The sequence below is a fragment of the Acomys russatus genome, chromosome 18, assembly GCF_903995435.1.
Source record: "Acomys russatus chromosome 18, mAcoRus1.1, whole genome shotgun sequence".
NCBI classification, from domain to species: Eukaryota; Metazoa; Chordata; class Mammalia; order Rodentia; family Muridae; genus Acomys; species Acomys russatus.
In genome coordinates this window covers 9,198,533-9,212,246 of record NC_067154.1, presented here as the reverse complement: position 1 = coordinate 9,212,246, position 13,714 = coordinate 9,198,533, and positions in this window count along the sequence as shown.

Sequence of the window (13,714 nt, the reverse complement as noted above, 5' to 3'; positions counted from 1 at the left end):
CCAAAAATAGCTCCCTGAGGACTTGGTGCCAGTCCCCCAGCTCCATCAGAAAAGCTGGCACATGTGAAGGATGGTTTAGATGGCAGGGGGGAGCTGCTGTGGAAAGCCCAGGTCCAGGAGCTGGTGAGGGCTCCAGGCTCCCAGGCATCCCCGGAATGCAGGGTTTCCCTCTGGCCTCCCTCAAAAAAACATGCTGCTCCACCTCTCTTGCAGAATCTACCTAGCACTAAAGTGTTTTCACAGTCCGCTTAGCCAGCCTGGGCCAATCAGAGGGAGCCACAGGTAGGAAATTGAACTGGAGAAAATTTCACCAGGGGCATTCCTAACTGTGGTGGATTCCTGGGGGCGGGGTGGGGGACAGAGATGGATCACTGATGGTAGCTCTCCTTGGGGACTGAGGGGAACCCTCTACAGACTCATCTGCTGTTCATACATTGCTTGTCAGCTGCGGACAGCAGGTGCAGTGGAAAGGACAAATGCCCTCTGGAGCAAGCCACTCCCTCCAAGCGCCTCTCTCTCCTCTCTCTCTCTCTCCTCTCTCTCTCTCTCTTTCTCTCTCTCTCTCTCTCTCTCTCTCTCTCTCTCTCTCTCTCTCTCTCTTCTCCCACCCCCCAAGTTCCTTTCCACCCAGCCTCACATCACTCCCTTTTCTTAAAAGGATGTAATATTTTCTTGTAAAATGGGCAAAATGTAAAGTTTACTCTTTCAGCTGCTCACGGGACACAGCCCAGTGGCATTCCACAGCCACTGCGTATCTTCAGATCTCTTCTGTCCCTAACTTTCATCCCTAACCTCAAGCCATAAATCCACCTTCTCCCCCAACCCCTGTCTCCCAACAGCTCCATAAAGATGCCTGTCCTCTGCGCCTAGTGTAAGCGAATCATAAATATCTATACACGCCCCCCTACCCGCGCCTGTGTCAGACTTCCCTCATGCATGTTTTACTATCTTTGAGACTCGTCTTTTCTAATGAAGGCTTGTTCAGTATTGATTAGCACTGGGTGGGGGGGAGGGGTCCTTATCCTCTACAAACCATAAGATGGGAACACACAAAATCACTTTGAATTCAGCCCAGACTTCAGAGGGGGATTTTTTCCCCTTCTTTTTGATCGTTATTGTTTGAGACATGGTCTTGCTATGTTGCCCTGGCTAGCCTATAAATTACTATGTAGACCAGGCTGGCCTTTAACTCATCAAGATCCACCTGCTTCTCCCCCCTCTTATAAGTACGGGGATGAGAGGCATGTGCTACCACACCCAGTGTTGGGGTGAGTTTTTAACAGCAATAGCCTTCATGAATATCCGAAGTGGTGGCCACTATACGCAGCCCACGTCTTGTGTCCACTGCTTTAAAGACTATCTCAGAGACTAAGCAGAGACTCTGGCCCTGGCATTCACCCCTCACCTGCCTCCCACAACCACAATACATGGGTTGGTGGCCCAGCTCCCCGTTATTCTGCAAGTGTCTCATGGACAGACATGTGCAAATCCCCAACTTCACATCAGAAGGAGAAGCCAACCTTATGCTACTCGGGAGTGGCAGAGGCAAGAAGGTCTTTGCCTGCCTTTTGGTTTCAGAACACATCTGGCTGCTCTTTCAAACATCCTCCTCAGCAGGGTAACCAGGGAGGGATGCCTTTCTGACTGCCTGCCTCCTCGGACCCTCAAGCTTCCAGCTCGGACTCAGAGGCGTCCCTTTAGCATACCAGACTGGGGTCCACATTTAAGCAAAGCGCAAAACGTGCCTGCGCGGGTGTGGCTATGGAGAGATCCCTCGCCGCCTCCCCGAGTCTGCCCTTCCCAGCCTGAGGAGTCTGGAACTCCACACACAGATTGGTTAGCTCCGGAAAGGGAGGGAGGGAGAGCAAAGAGAGTGGGTTGCCATGACGATGGCAGCCAATCAGATGTCTGCTGCTACTAAGAGAGGGAAGGGTAGTCTGAGGAGCCCTGCCTGTGAAAAAGGGTGGAGTAGGAGCAAAGGATAAGCGGAAAAGAGACAGGCCTTTGCTACCCAAGGCAGAGGACAGGGCTGGAGAAGGGAAATAGGAGGAGAGCTATTCTTTCTCTAGAATTATGTGGCTATTGCTTGAGTAACAGGCTATGATCACCACACACACACACACACGGGGGGGGGGGGTGGACAGTAACTCTGTAAGGGCCTTACACCGATTATAACAAAGACACTTCAAAAAGTGCACCTGTTAGGGTGTAAATTTGAGGCACACAAAATAGGGAATCAGAAAGGGAGAGAAAGGTAAGCCAGGTAGAGGCACAGTCAGGAGTATTAGTGGATGGCTGAGTCCCATGATTTCCCTGAGGTAATATAGAAGGATATACAAGTGAAAAGGCACAATTATTGCAGGAAAGTCACCCAAGCATCAAGTCCAAAGAAAGCCAAGCCTGGGCCTGCAGAGATGGCTCAGAGGTTAAGAGCACTGACTGCTCTTCCAGAGGTCCTAAGTTCAATTCCCAGCAACCACAGGGTGGCTCACAACCCTCTAGATTGTGCTCTGATGCCCTCTTCTGGCCCGCAGGTGTACATGCAGGCAGAGTACTGTATAAATAATAAATAAATAAATCTTTAAAAAGAAAGAAAGGGCTGGGGAGATGGTTCAGCCGTTAAAAGCTAGGCTCACAACCAAAATTATAGAAAGAAAGAAAGAAAGAAAGAAAGAAAGAAAGAAAGAAAGAAAGAAAGAAAGAAAGAAAGAAAGAAAGAAAAGAAAAGAAAAGAAAGCCAAGGCCACAAAAGAGATCAGCAAGGCTAGGGAGTTCACAGTGTGAGACTGAGTCTGGAGACAGATGCAGACGGCTGGGTGGAGACCTTGCCTCCTCACACCTCTCAGGCAGATGGCAATAGCCTATCGCTACACCTGCCAAGCCAGTTTCAGAGTGAGCCAAGGGGATAGTGACCAGCACTCAAATGTGGCATCTGGGGCCCAGTCCAGAGGTTATGGGGCCCATGATGTATAGACCTGCACCATGGCCTCTGCAGTGCCACCTGTCATAGCTCAGACTGGATGCTCAGGCCTCAGATTTCCACCTGCTGCCTGGCTGCACCATGGAGACCCAAGTCATTTATTTCTAATTAGGAATCCCAGGGCAGGTGCCTCTTAGTGACCTGACTCACAGCGCTTGGTGTAGAGGAAGTGTGCCGAGTTGCCTCTGCCTGCATCTGGGGTAAGCCTACTAAAAGACAGCCAACCTCTGGAGCGTCACAGAAACTCAGACCCCTTTCGGCCCTCAGGAAATATGATCTTAGCCTGACACAAGAATTCAATAAATCCGATAACCTTGTGTCCACTTGGCTTGAACCAACGCGGTTTCTAAAACCCTACATTGGAAGCGGGTGGTACTTTTCTTCCCTTGCTTAAGAGGAGGCTGGGGTCTGAGAGTTTCTTTATGCAGACTTTGTGGAACTGAATGTTGTCAGTGAATTTCTCAGTATGAATAACAACATATATGTATGATGTCATTGTTAAATATGAACGCTTCTCTCACTGCAAGAGTATCTGCTCTGACTCATGAGCCGCTGTGACACTTTAAATTCTCTTCCAGGCAGCAGACACACAAATATATTCACCTCATTCGCCTCTAAACCCTGTCATCGGGTGGTGGAAGCCACCGATTGGTGGTAACTATTGGGTTTGTAGACTAAGTCTTGAGAGCAGTTCATGTTTATAACAAAAGCAGATTGTGTTTATAAAAGCTGTTCTTTTCAAGGAAGCGAAGACCTGCCTGTTGCTGAGAACAGCACCTGGCCTCAGCAAATGTCAGTTCTTAGGACTGTCCTTATACACAGCACACACGAATGAGTGCAGGTGTCCATGGGGCCTGGAAGAAAGTGTTGGATTCCTTTGGAGCTGGAATTAGAGATGGTTGTGAGTTGCGGGGTGTGGGTGTTAGGAATCAGACTATGGTACTCTGTAACAGCAAACATCTTAGCTATTAAGCAATCATGACAAGATTGTGGAAGTGGAAAAGAGATTGGCAGGTAGCAGCGGGTAGGGATGGTGGAGGTGGGAAAATAAACATTTATGGAGTCCAGAAACTTACATCTTGGCCATGGTACGCATCTCTGAAAGCTGGCACAGACGGGAAATGGCAGGAGCTGTACACACTTACACCTTAGAGCAATGTCAGGTTCCTGGTTCCGACACTGTGCTGCAGAAATGTAAGTTGTAGTTATTGGAACTGAGTGGGGGGAAGGAGGGGGGCTCTCTGTGCTTTCTCTGAAAATTCTTCTGAATCTGTGTTTCAGAATTAAAGGTTACTAAAGAAAAAAAGAAAAAAAGAGAGAAAAGGAAAAGAAAATGAGTCAGGACTGTTTCATAGAACCAGCCGAGGGATCCACTCCAGAAATCAGTCAGGGACTGGCATGTGGCTCAGTGGGTTGAAGATTCATGAGGCCTGGCTGTCACTCTCAGGACTGCATACATCAGGCATGAAGGTGGCATAGGGCTGTAATTCCAGCTAGCTGTCAGGAGGTGGAGGCAGGAGAATCAGAAGTTCAAGGCCATCCTTAGCTACGTAGAATGTTTGAAGTCAGCCTGGGCTATATGAGGTTCTATGTCAAGGAAAGAAGAAGGGAGGGACAGAGGGTTGCAGGGAGGGAGAGAGGGAGGGAAGGAGGGAGGGAGGGAGGGAAATAATAGACCACTCCCTCCTTCTCTCTCTCCCTCCAAGCCCCCAGGCTACTTTCTGCAGGTCCCTGCTGCCTGATGCTCTAGGCTGCTGTGGCATTGACATTCTCAGTGTTGGACCACAGAAAGGAATCCCCTAGCTATGTCTAGAATCCAATTTAAACTCAGGAAAACAAGTCAAGCAGCTCTGCCCCCTACCTCCATGACATGTTTCTTCAAACATGTCTCCCCAGACAGAGTCCTAACTGGCAGCCAAGTGCACAAACATCTAAGGCATGGGCACAGTGAGGGGGTGGGGTGGGCATTTCTCATTCATGCCACCATGAGAGGTGATCCCAGTCAAGAGCCAGTCTCCTCCAGTCTGACCCAGTCTTTAAGGAAATGGTAATGACCCAGAACCTGGGTCCCATCTGTCGCTGAACAGTGGAGAAACACGTAGGAACCTGAAGCCGAGTTAACATGAATGGGTCCTACATGAGTTGGTCCAGCTCAACACCCGACAGAGCCGAGCACATAGTGATGAGTTCTACTGCATCTGGACCTGCTTCCTTGGTTAGTCAGTAGCATCATTCAGGGCTAATGCAAGGATAACTCCTTGTCCATAGCCCTCCCAGGCCATCCTGGGAAGACTTAGGGGAGCTACTGGTTGAGTCCATAGGAGCCCTTCTGAGGGGAGCTGGCAGCCTCCAGGCTTGGGCCTGCATCTTGCCCGTGGCCATCAGCCTACCTCCTTGGTATTGATATGAGTGGATTTTTTTTTTCAATCCTGTTCTCCAGGCTGACATTTTCCTCATAGCACAATGCTTAGAAAAATCTTATTTGACAGTCCATCAATTTAACTTAGGGAACCCACCTTAGCTCAAAGGTACTTATCTCTCCACAGCTGTTTAAGCTGAGCTTGTGGGTCTCAGCTATTTTGAAAGAAGCTGGAGGTCTGGGTCCGTGTCCGCCTAATGCGTTTTGCCCTAGAGCTGCAGTGGAGAAGGTCTGTGTCAGTCCCGTTAGTGATGTGGAGCTTGCCAAGCTGACTTGAAGTGTGCTTCTTGTCTGAGTGGCCGGAGGTATCCATCCCCCCTCACCCAGCACCAAAGATAAACTGGATAGGACCTGGGAAGGCACAGGTTTCCCCAGCTCCCCTGGCCCTGCCCCTATGTCCCTGTTCCAATTGCCAGAACCTCACTGTTTCATAAGTGGTGTGCCAATTTTAGTTCTCGATGTAGGTTGCTGCAGGGTGTCACTGCTTGCCGCAGCTCAGCCGGTCCTGTGATTAACTTCCAGAAGAGACTCTGAGTGGTCCCCCATCCTATACCTCCAGCAGGAGGGGCAGCGGGAGCAGACTTGCATAACCGACCTGATTTTCCTATCCACTTTAGCCTGTCAGCCTCAGCCTGGATACCTCTCCTGCGCACCTTACCAGAGCCCCCAGGGAAGACCCCAGTAGAGCCTGGCTTCTCTGACTTCAGCTGCAGAGTAGCCTAAGTTCTAAACCCAGCAGACTCCATTACACCAGCTATCGCCAGCCGAGTGCCATTGGCGGACATCTTCTGTTGCCCCGATAGAGGAATCCCATTGTCCCCACACCCCTGACATTGGTCAGCTGAGGTTATGTGCAACTGCGTCTCCTGATGGCAAGCTGCATCTCATTTGGAGTTCATTCAGCTGGAGACGAACCTGAAGCTGCCCCCAAACCACTGGAAACTAAAGCAAGGAATTCATTAAGTTTAGAACAGAACCTGGAAATCTACCCCTCCCCTCCGTTCCTCAGCCTCTGGTTTATGTAACTCCTCCCACATTCTTCATTTGCCCCCATCCTGTAATTGCATTTAAGTGGCCATTTCCTTCCATTTTTATGTCAGGTAGCCCTCCCTCCCCGCACCGCCCCCCCCCTCGTGCTTAGCACACCCATCCCATGTTTCTTACAGACAGCGTTTTCCCTATCCCAATTACAAAATTTCCAGGCAAGAGAACCTGCCCAGCTCAGTTTAGGACAAGTATATGTTTTGGCAACCGAACGTGTGGCTCTGCAGCGATCAGGGATAGAGGTGTGTACAATGAAGAGCTACCACATTCCCATGTGCACTTTCCATCAGGGTTAGCAACTTATGATAAAACAGTGCAATGCTCATTAACAAAATGTCATTGAACAGAAGAAGGTCATTGCTGGTGGCACAGCACTTGCCTTTAGCTGGACCAAACAAAGCAACGCAGGTGGACAGATGATTAGTGGCTTTAGTACGTCTGCTGGCTAAAGAGAGTTGCTCCTGGCCCACTGCAGAGTCTCCAGGGGATGACACCCCGAGAAATGTCATATCTGGCAACTTACATGTGGTTGGGGGTGAGACGTGGTGGGGCCTCCTCACCCATCCAATACTATGTGTTGTATGCTTCCCTTTGAGGGGAACATTCTGGAACTCATGAGCTGGAGTCATTTCTGGGGTTATCTTGATGCACCCCTTCCCTGACTTGCTCAAAACTTCAGAGAGACCAGTGGGTGAGAGTCCTCCCTGTCAGGTACATACATTCTAGGGCTCATGAGCTGCATGCATCCCAAGATAGCTGTGAATGCTGCCCCATACATTCGTAGATGATATCACATTGTAATGTCAAAAGGCTGGATACCACTGATAGAGTAAAGGGTTACACACAGTAGAGACTCAGAAGAACATGAAGTAGACTGCTGATAAGGGTACAGGAGAAATGCAGACAACCCTCACAGTAGTTGCTGAAGAGCCACTTGGATTCTTTTCCATCCTCCTGTGAAGTTTAGGGTCTGTCCCACTCTGTTTAGAGGGGCCAAAACCAGTTTAGAGCAACGATGCCAACCCCAAGCATGATGGTCTTAAAAATGCATTTACTTATGGAAAACCAGTTAGTATCTTAAACACAAAGGGAATTAGAAATGTCCACATTCAAAAAGCTAGTGCGTTTTCATAAGTTAGCAAAATAAGTAAAGGCATTAACAGAAAACCAGAGACAGGTGCGCTGGAGCTGTGATGAAGAGAAGAGACGCGTAGATTATGAGTCAGTGAGACTATGATCAAAAAGGTCATGCATCATCAGTGTGTTAATGCTGTTTTCAATTAAAAATGGAATTGTAGAATATGATTCCATTTCTGTGAATGTCTAGGACGGCAGTTTTTAACCTGTAGTCATGACCCTTTTGAGATCATCAGAAAACACAGATGTTTACGTTATGATTCATAACAGTAGCAAAATTATAGTTATGGGGTAGTAATAAAAATAATTTTATGGTTGGGTGTCACTACAATAGGAGGAGCTATATTAAAGGTTAGGTCAGCATTGGGAAGGTTGAGAGCCGTAGAACCCTGCTTTTAGGTCTAAGTCTGGTGTGTCCAGATAGCCTCTGAGCTCAGTATACAGCAACAGACTCCCTTTCTCAGTGGGGTTCTCTCTTTACCTGATCTGGGGAACCCCAGATTTTGTAAGAAGCATCACATAGTCCTCAAAGAAGATTACAGGTCTGACCTTTTCCTGATAGAACCTGTTCAGCAAGCACCCAGGGATTCCTGGAAATACCCCACCCTATTAAGGAGATCCTAGCTTTCAGCAAATGACCTTTAATAGTACCTGGAAGTTCTTCCCTCGCCCATAGGATAACTAAGTACTGTGTTCTTCTTTTGGTGATAGGACCCCATGCTATCACATGTAAATGATGTGCTGTACCACATTATATGTAAATCAAGTATCCTGGCACCTCTAGCCCCAACAAATAAGACACATTTGTCCTCAAATTCCCCCACACTGCCCAGGGTCAATAAATCCCTGATTCATGAAAATAAGGGTTGGCTATCATGCCCTCTGACTCCATGCCTCTACCATGACCATCTGAGCTTCATCATTTATTTTGAGGAAGATTCACCAGTGGATGTCCAGGGCTTGGCTGCCGGCAAAGGCAGTCAAGGCAACCATGTCAGACCTGCCTTGGCAGCAGCTGAAGCCCACTCCATCACCTTTAGCTCAGTGCTGACTGCCGGTGAAGCATCCTCCAGGCCTGCATCTTACTGAACCTACCCACTGGCTGCCACCTCTGCTGGGATTAGCACTGCAGCTTGCCAAAGGGCTGTAACACTTTTGGTATCATCAACAGACTTACGGAATGCCTGGGTTTCCACTGCCATCTGATTCTGGCAATTTCATTCTAAAAGAGCTAAACTATAACACTCTGTGGAAAACTCTTTCCACACCCTGGCCTAGCACCCTACAGTGCTCTAGCCATTCCCTAGAGAAATGGGACCTTTGATCTTGAGGTCTGTGCTTTCTCCTCTAGAGGAAGGACTGCCCTCAGAAGTGGAACCCAGGTCACTGCCACACGCCAGATGATGGATTCCATCAGTAGTGGTGAGAAGGCGATGAGGGATCACTGGACTTGAGTAAGAGGTGAATGGAAGCCTGAGATGAGTGAGTGGGACTAAAAGAGAGAGGGGACATTAGAGGGGTGCATAGGGATGATAGAAATGGGCACAAATATTGATTGTGGAAGGAAGTATTTGTGTTGTCAAAACTTACCAAATTCACAAGCAGAATTAATTATTGATAAGCTCTATGATTTTGAAATAACCAAACACTAGGAGCTAGTACAACATGTCTATATTTATATGTCTATATTTTTATATACATCTATGTCTAAGATTAAAATGATAGTGTTTCCCCAAAGCAATGAAGGTATTGGCAGATACTATCACATCATCCTGGAATGAGATGTGGACTCTTCTTTCCCTACCAAAGGGAACCAGTAGAGCCAGGGTTAAAAGAGAATGCACCATGTGGCTCTGGGTGTTTCAAGGCAAGGATGAGGTACTGCAGTCAATTGGGGGAAAGTGTTGAGATTAGAATGATCGGGGAAGTAATTACAGAGAGCGATATTTGTAGTGTTGAAGATGACAGTTAGTCTTAAGGGTTCACACCAAGAAAATAAATATTGTACCTGAAGCAATGGATTAGCTAATTAATCTGATTGTGGTTGTCACTTGATGATGTATTACAGTGAGAATTTTGGTTTCTTTAAACACCCAGTTATGTTATATGAATATGTTTTTGTTTTAATCCCAGGTGTGGGATATGTGGCTGCTTCAGTTTGACCACAGCCACTATGATTGTCTCATGTTCTAGGAGGGGTATGCATTTTGCCTCTGGAGAGGGTACGAATGGGAGAGCCCTGAGAGGGCTTATGGCAGCTGCTGTTCTTCCTGCTGCTGGCTCCTGCTGTTGTATTTGTTGGATTGTTGGTTTGCTAGTTTGTTGGATTGCTGGATCGTCTGATGATGAAGATTAGACGTGCCCTTAGGAATCTGATGTCCCTGTTCAGCAAGAATTAGCCTAAAGAAGTCTAACCTTCTTTCTCACCTACCTAGTATTAGGGGTTTGAAATGGATTGGGGTAAAGAAAGGTGAGAGATATAAGAACCCAATAAAGTAGCCCAAAAAAGTACATCTACAAGTGGCACCCAAAGTGGAGCTTTGGATGAGGAGAAATATGGTTTCTAATGCCATAGAGGAGACAACAGGGTATGAAGGAGTGGATGCTCTGCTTCCTCTTTCTTGCTTTCCTAGTGTTTGGGGGGTTGAAAGGGATTAGGGTGGACAAAGGTGGTGGATAACAAAACCCAATAAAATAGTTAAAAATGTACACCTACAATGTGTAGATATCCATTCATCATACTGAGCGCTTTAAGATTATACAGATTTATCTTAGTGCCCAGGAGGCAGAAGCAAGCAGATCTCTGTGAGTTAGCGGCCAGTATGATCTACAAAGTGAATCCAGGACAGCTAAGGCTACACAGAGAAACCCTTTCTCGAAAAAAAAAAAAAAAGATTATACAGAATTATTTGCCAATTATACCTCAACCAAGGGGAGGACAATAAAAGAGGGCATGGACTGTCTTCTGGGTGAAGGGAGGTGCATGGATTCACCAGGTGGCTACAGAGGGAAAGTTGTCCCAGCCTACAGCAGCTATGCAAGATACCTTACTTAGTAGATAAGACTACCTTAGTATTGATGGGATGGTGTGTTGATAAGATCACCTTGTCCCTGGAGGAAAGCTGTGGCACATTTCATGGACTTACTTGCATCCAAACAACAGGTGACCTCAACATCCACAGCTCAACAATCAGTGTGTTCACCCAAGTGTCCTTCTGAATTTGAAGTCACAACTTTCACTGTCTCCAGCCCAGATGCATTTAGGTATCTAAAGCTGACTTAGAGGTCTTCAGCCTTCCCCCACCCTCCCCTCTACTTCCTGGCCCTTCTCCCTTGCAGTTTCCACACTGTGGGAGCTGAGGGGTGAGTGAATTTAGTCTTGCTGACCAGAGTCCCCTGGCAGTACCCATGCAAGCCCTCTTCTCTTGGAAACTCCGACCTTTTAGGCAAAGTTGAAGACAACTGCAGGCTGTATTTCACAGGCTATGTTTGATCCTTAGAGATTCTCTCTCTTCTGAAGCAGAGTTGTCAGGCCAGTCCACAGGGACCTCCCAGCTCCAGAAGTCACACAGAAGCTACTCCAGGGGGCTCATTAGTCATGGTGTCAGGGAAAGACATATTGCTGGCTACTATGCTTATGCATTCTCACAGTGGAAAGTAATAGGAGTTTGAGGTCTTGGGAGGGAAGGTGGGGTTCACAGAATGCATATATCACACCTCTGAACCCATCACCTTTGATCCGCAAGTTTTCATAGAATGGAGGGGTGAGCTGAGAAGTGCAGGAAAAGGGTTTCAGCTCCTGCTATGATTTGTGTCTGAAATACCCACAGATACACCAGCTGGTGGTGAGAGCATAGGAGGTCATGGGACCTTCAGAGCGTGGTGCCTACCTGTGATGGATGTTCTTGGTTGTCAATTTGACTACGTCTGGAATGAATTACAATCCAGAAAAGGAGGGCACACCTGTGAGAGATTTTCTGCTTGGTTTGAAGTGGATGAATCCACTTCCAGTCCAGACCTTTGAGGTGGGAAGACCCACCTTTAATCTAGACAACACCTTCTGCTGGAAGCCTATATAAAGACACTGAAAAAGGAAGCTTTCTCTTTTTGCCTTCTTCCTTGCATTCATCCCTTCACATTGGAGCCTACTTCTTTGAGATTCTGGCACATACTTGTGGGGTCCGTGGACCATGCCTGTAGAGGAACTGGCAAGGAACTGGCGAGAGAGAGCATGTTCCAATCCGGAAATATCAAACTTGAGATTTCCTCGTTTCCAATCTCATCCTGAGAATGGAAGGTGTAAGAAGCTCTCTCCCTTGTTCTGTGTCCTCCTCAGGAGCATGTGACATAACCCCAAGGTGGTTTCAGGTGGTCAGTCATGTGAGCTTGTCCCATGTTATTTTCCCCATATAAATAAAGCATAGCCAGCATCCTAGTCCCAGCCAATGAAATGCATTTACCCCCAAAACCCCTCCCCACTGTCCAAGGTTTATAAAGTTCCTGTTGACATGAAATGACATGTACCACCTCTCTCATCAAAGAGCATTCTGAGACTGGCTTGGGTCTGGTAGGGAAGAGGGCCTGATGCCATTTTGAACCTTCACCATTTCCCCCCAGGGCTGATCTGGAAAGTGGAGCACACCAATGCTCCTCTCTCTGCTCATGGCCTGGCCTTCCCCAGTCTGTGGGCCTGGCCTTTGTCTGGGGAGAGAAAGGGAGCATTATCCCTAGGGCAGGAGGCTGCAGGTGACATCGTGCATGATATCATCCTGGATGGCTAAGGCACTAGGGACTCCAAAGATGCTCTCACCTTCCAAGGGACACTGTGAGTAGGTACTCCAGGGGCCACAGCCAGTTTCAGGTCATCTGGTAATGAGCACCATGTCTGTGGAGTACGCTGTTATCACACTTTGCCCTCACAAGGAAAATGACTTCATGAGGGTAGGACCTGGGGAAAGAGGGGAAAATCTTCACTAGAATTCATTATAAAAATAGATGGGATTTAGATGGCAGAACTATATGGTGGAATCCATAAAGTCACACCATGCAACAGGTCTCACAGTGGAGGTTTATTAAGAGAGAGGACACAGAGGCTGCCTCTGGATGAGGGTTGTAGGAAGGGGCGGGGCATGCTCTCTTATAGGATGATTCAGTGCCTGCACAGAGAGAGAACACACAGCTCAGGTGATGGTGGTAGTGTGTTGCATCTTGCTGGCTGGTGATGATGTGTCCTGCTGGTGCCAAATCCCTGGAGCTGGCTGTGGAGGTGCCTGATCACTAACAAAAATTAGATCATGGCAGGCCACACCAGCCAACAGAACAGATTGGCGTCTAGCCCAATTGCCGTCTGATAGGTTTCATCAAGAGACTGATGGGAGCAGATGCAGAGACTCACAGCCAAACATTAGGTGGAGGTCAGGGAATCCTGAAGAAGAAGGGCAGGAAGGATTTTAGGATCCAGAAGGGCCAAGGACACCAGGAGAACACAGCCCACAGAATCAACTATTCAGGGCTCAAGGCTTAGAGACTGAAGTAGCCAGGGAGCCTGCATGGGTGTGCACTAGGTCCTCTGTGTATGTGTTATGCGTGTACAACTTGGTGTTCTAGTGGGACTCCTAACCGTGGGAGTAAGGGTGCCTCTGACTCTTTTGCCTACCCTTGGGACCCTTTTCCTCCTACTGGCTTGCCCCTTGTCCAGCCTCAATTTGAGGATTCATGTCTAGTCTTAATGTATCTTCTTGTTTTGCTGTGTTAAGTTGCTATACCTGGTTTTGGGGGGTTTTCGTTTTGTTTTTTGTTTTTTGTTTTCTGAAGGGAAATGGAAGATAAGTGGATCTAGGGTAGAGAGGAGCTGTGAGGGGGAAGGAAGTGTAGGGGGCTGGGAAAGTGTGGTGGGGATGTATTTTATGAGAGAAGAATAGACAGACAGACAGACAGACAGGCATGTAGACAGACAGATAGATGATCACAAGGTTCTGACAGCTGAGAAATCCTATGATCTGCAGTCTGCAAGCTAGATCAGTCTGTAGGGAGGTCTGAGAACCAGGAAGTGGGAGGGGTGGCCCCACTCTGAGTCAGTATGTAGAATTTTGGGAGTTATTGCTATAAATCCTAGGCCTGAGGCGGGGAAAGCT